The 5,342-nt window shown below is 41.5% G+C and overlaps 1 long non-coding RNA gene across 1 annotated transcript; it reads left to right on the top strand.

Moving 5' to 3' along the window:
• The first annotated feature begins 1,828 nt into the window (after nucleotides 1-1,828).
• LOC120738398 lies at nucleotides 1,829-3,811 on the top strand. Its single transcript, XR_005696968.1, has 2 exons — nucleotides 1,829-2,256; nucleotides 3,215-3,811. It is a non-coding gene; the product is annotated as an uncharacterized LOC120738398 (long non-coding RNA).
• Nucleotides 3,812-5,342: the final 1,531 nt, after the last annotated feature.

Raw genomic sequence — 5,342 nt, 5'->3', positions numbered from 1 at the left:
CCTGCAGAGGTCACATTTTTGCACCAGCTGTGCCAAACACAGAACTGAGAAAACAGTAATTTACCTAAAGAGTTCAATCTGTGAAAACATGCACGAACAGAACAGAGTAATGAGCGCTGTGGTGTTTGGGTGGAGCAACGATGTAGCAAACCAAAAAGCCAAGAAGAGTTGGTTAGAAGGAGAGAGAGCAGCAGATGGACTAAAATACCTGTATTTGATTACAGTTACTATAGTATTGCATACTTGACATGTCAGATGATGCACCAAGTTTGAAAAAACGAGCGTCCCAACCATGCCGAACAGATACCTGAAAAACACGACCTTGTATATGCAGGTGGACAGAGCGGGAATATAAAAATATATTATAAACTTCCAACATCTGACGCTGAGACATCAAATTAGTCCTGGTGAAATACGACAAAATTCCCCCCGAAAAAATGATTCCTACACTTTCCAGATTGCCTATCTTGTCAGGAAGCTCCATCTCATGTCTTGGATTGGAAACTTGAGCCAACATAACGTCTGACATCATCAGGGTTATGATTCCCAAATCCCACAAACCTCCTTCAGAAGACTAAAGCGGTATTTACGTGATGTGTGAACTGACATGTCATCTTGATCCCAGTGTAATATGAAAACCACAAAAAGATTACAGTAGCAGATTTTTACCTTATTATGCATTGCAGGATGTCCCAGAGCAGATTATTTCCTGCTCTGGTTTGAGGCATCTTTGGAAATGGATAACATTTCTGCATTATTTAAAGGGAATAAGACGTGGTGGTTGGGTGAGATCAGTCATCCTTTCTCCTGTTTGTTTCCCAAAAAACAAATCGACCACTAAATCCAGCCTCAGTCTCTCTGGCTGCCAGCGTCCCTGAGTCAGGCAGGATTTTTACACCCACGTCTCCAATATTTTGCTCTTTTGAGGGGCACACCAGGTTCAATGCAACGCAGAGAGAATTTTGTTTAGCTTTATGCTCTCGTATCTCATAAATATGGCAATAAATCAGTCATGCTTTGCTGCAGTGTACCCAGGGTTCTGAAATTTCAATTTATTAGGTTTACAAATCAGGTCAGTGCTCAGAGGTGAGAGCGGAAGCTTACCGACCTGAACGCTGCAGGTTCTGCTCAGTGAGAGTCTGTTTATAAAACGAATCTCATCCCACAGCAGAGTTTCCCTTTTGATTTCAGTTTAATGCACAATTGTACGCTGCTAAAGCTGATCCTGTCAGGAGATGCTGCACACTGATGCTCTTTATCTTCCTCCTGTGTTGCCAGTGAACTGTGGAAAGAGCTCTTTCTGCCTGAAGCATGCAAATCCTTTAAAATCACCTCCACAACTCCACACTTTATTTTAAAATACTGATCCTTGATTATCGCACAAGTTCCCAAACACCAAATATAATGGATGAGCGATTATGAACACTTTCACCAGATGCACACAGTATGTGCAACATCTTTAAATCAGTCCACTTTCCAGTGTTAAAATTAAGCTATTCAGTGTGCTTTTGCAGCCATTTTCCCAGCAGTTTATCTCGATCGCACTGAGTTTTTCGAGCTGTCAGAAACCCAACCACTCTGCTTAAATGGAGCGAAGCCGCTGCTCAGCTCAGCGGACAAACGGCGATGCAAGTGAAAGGTCGGCTCCAGCCTCACGGTCAAGTGAGTTAAACAGAAGGGAGTGGCAACACAAAGCTAGTTGAGCTCACTTGAAGCTGGGTAAGACATATGCACTGTTAGCAGCTGGTGCAGTTCTGCAGGTAGGTGGAGGAGCACAAATGTCAGCAGTCGGGTTTCTTAAATAGTAGTTCTAAAAATATCTCCAGAGATGAGATTCCCTCATGCAGGCAGGCAGGTTCTCTTCTGCCTCACAAATGTTTCTTAACTGTACGCTGTCCTTCTTTGAGTTTAGTTCATTTGAAGGTTAGCCGTCTTCACGTGTCTCGCTCTGTTTTTATTCCCAGCTTTTGTTCCTTTTCCTGCACTTGCTGTTGTCTTGATTGAGTTCACCTGTCTCTCATTATCATTCTCCCTGGTGTGTACTTAGTATGCGTGCCTCCTCTCAGTCTTTATTTCCTCGTCCTCCTTGCAGTCTCCAGCTGGCTTTGTCTATCGTGAACTGTGGATCTCCTTCCACTGCAGTGCCTTTTGTTCATCACATGACTTCTGAATGCAAGTTCCTTTTACTGCCTGTTTATTTTTTTCCCTTGATGCCAGAAACCAGCTCGCTTTCAAACTTTGCACCAACCATGGCAGGTAAATGAAATGTCTCAGCTCTGCTTCTTACTCATTCGAGCATTCTGATTGTTATTAATCTCACAGTTTAGTATTCTGAAGCTGTGAGCACTAAGTCATGATGAGTGATAACGCTAACTGTAAAAACAGGAAATGCTTTCAACCCTCTGCTGTTTGTTTTTGGCACAGCTGTTGGTGATCAGGAGACAAACATACAGACATTTACATGTTGCAGCTTCAGAGCACTGCAGCTGGTTTACACAACAGCTTTAGCAACATTGACTGTATCTAAAAGATGGAAGTGGCTTCTGGCTTTCAGAAAAGCAGTCATTGGTTGCAATGCTCTGAGCTCAGTGAACACGTGCCTGATGGGAGTGTGGGCCAGTGTAGCACAGCATGACAGGTTGCTAGCATATAAGCACTCAGTGCAGCCTAAAGTGGGACTCTGACTGAGAAACAGAGGAAAACTAAGTATGAGTAATAACTGCTATGCACACCATCATTCATATACAGTCTATATTTAATACTAATTATGTTTCCACACACTGATGGTTTAACAGCTAATATGAACAAAGTTCTACTTACAAGCTTTTCTTTTTAAATTAGGTAAATCCATGATGTGATGAGACTGTCCCACTGAAAAACATGTTATTATATATTAATATGTAGTGTTTTGTGTGTGTGTCTACACAAGATGCTTTCGAGCATATTTTGAGATGTTTGGCAGCTCTTGGAGCCCAACACACAGTAGCATAGCATCAAACTCCATATGTCTGTAATGCATCTCCTCCTAGTTCATCTCTCTCTTCATGCATTAGTCTGCAGTTATGGTTATGAGTGTTTCATAGAGTATCAACCTTAAAACTGCATTACTTATAAAAACATCAGTGTAGTATTTATGGTTCCTGTGGTGTAAAAATGCTATTTTAGTTTTGTAGCGCTTGTCTAACATGCTCCGCCCTCTCCTCCTCACCCTCAGAAAAACCTTCATTTTCCTCTCCCTCTTCACGTCCATCATCTCTCACATCTTCTCGTTCACTGCCTGAACTACACGCAGACCTCTGTGTGTGAACGAAGCACGCAGCATCGACGTTACCCTCAAAACCTGCCAAATGTTTTCAACCTGTTTGCTGTTGGGCACGTCAGAGGTCCAACCAGATCACCAAAGTGCACCAGATTCATTGTAAATAATGTCATTAACATTAACTGTGAAAGTGTCCCAAATTTCTTTTTATAAAAGTCTGACACTGTAATTATAAACACATCCATCATCACATAGATGGCTACCTCTCATAGTGTCCTAACCTCATTGCACATCAGCTGAGAACTGCTGACCCTGCATACAATAAAGTTTAATGCTGCTTTGTGTTAGTGCTGCTAAGCTTCTATTTGAAACTTTATTGATTTAAATGATTGCTCGAACAACCTTTAGCTGCCACTGTATGAGCTCACCTCGAGAGAGACGGGCTGCCGTTGTTTCACTCTGTGGCTGTTTCTGAAATTAAAGGTGACGCGTTTCATGGTGCAAAGTTGTGCTGAGTAGATATACGGTCACACGTGATGCTGGCTCAATGTTTTTAACAGCTGCTGTTTGCTAAAATATTCTTAACCTGTTAATTTTGCTCTGCTCACCTAATTTGAAAGAAATTCTGACTTCCTCCAGTTTGCCTTCTCTTGTCTTCTTTCTTCTCTTGCCTGAATTTGCTTTCCTGCGCACAGACATGACTCGTGGTGGCATTAGAAATCAGCTGGATATTAGAAATCAGCTGTGTTGTAAAGGAGAGTGAGAGTGTGGGGTGGGCTATACCATTTATTGTCATTTGTAAGGGGTGAAAGTGGAGTCAATATTCAATTGCAACTGATGTTTTTTTCATGAACTTTAATTATGACACTAATTTAAAAAAAATCCAATGAAAATGGAATTTCATTCCTGGCTTGTAAGGGCTCATCCCACCACTGAGACCCTGAGTAGTATTTATTACTTCTCCTCTAAGATGATACACCAGCAGGCTTTTTCTGGACTTTGTATTCAAATCCTAGTGGTCAGCAGCGCTACCCCTCAGCCTCCTGTAAACTCTTTAGGTGGCACAAATCATCAATAAAGACATTCCCCTGAAACATTGAGGTATCCAGAAGTGAACATAACAGAAAAAACCTTAATGTACCAATGTTCTCTTAATCTCAGCCACAATCACAGTGGTATATGTGAACAAAGAGTGAGTACACTTCATATTTCCTCTTATTTGTCCATTTAACACATCAACACCTCATTTATAATTGAGAAGAAATACATAAATATATATATTAAAAAATACACACTTTGATCTATGAAGCATTTGATTGTGATTTATCTGTAATTAACATGTATCTGAAAAATGCTTCCTGTGTAGTTGTTGCTGTTTGGAATTAGTCAGCTGTGAAGATTTTAGGAGATCCAAATGAACCCACACAAGTTGTTGATGACTCATGCAAAGTGTTCTGCGTCCACAGAGGAAGAAAACATGTCCCGAACGCCTTTGATGCATAAACAGAGCAGGTTTAAATAATTTCAGAGTTTGGGGGCAGAATAGCTTTGTCTTGCTCTGTTTAATGTTTTTATGCTTCTCTCTTATCCAGAACAGCTGTGTGTGTGTGTGTGTGTGTGTGCGCGACCAAATGCAGATCTGTAAAGCAAGTTTTCCTCTTGAGGAGAGCAGATGCTGAAATCCCACCTGTTCTCTCTCTCGCTCACTCTCACTCGTTTTCATATCAGTGAGGACATCTGACATAATGCTGACCCTGAGCCTAAACCAAACTATAACTTTGTTGTATTCCTGACACTAAAACCAAATTATGAGCCTCAAAAATGTCTTCAAACTCTTGAGGATGGCCACTTTTGTCCCCATAAGAGCTGTTGGTCCCACCAAGAATAGTAAACTTCCTTTTGTACGTCCCCACAAAGATATGTAAACATGGCGCGCGCGCACACACACACACACACACACACACACACACACACACACACACACACAGCCGATCAGTGTTTTAGCAGAGCAGGCAGAATCCTTTTGTGCGCTGCTGTCTGGATGACTTTTGTCAAATGTTCTAAAACTTTGAAGCCCTGAATT

Source organism: Simochromis diagramma, unplaced genomic scaffold, assembly GCF_900408965.1.
Source record: "Simochromis diagramma unplaced genomic scaffold, fSimDia1.1 OVJJ01000031.1, whole genome shotgun sequence".
NCBI classification, from domain to species: domain Eukaryota; kingdom Metazoa; phylum Chordata; class Actinopteri; order Cichliformes; family Cichlidae; genus Simochromis; species Simochromis diagramma.
Note: the sequence above shows the minus strand (reverse complement) of the source record. Positions and strands in the feature narration are given on the sequence as shown.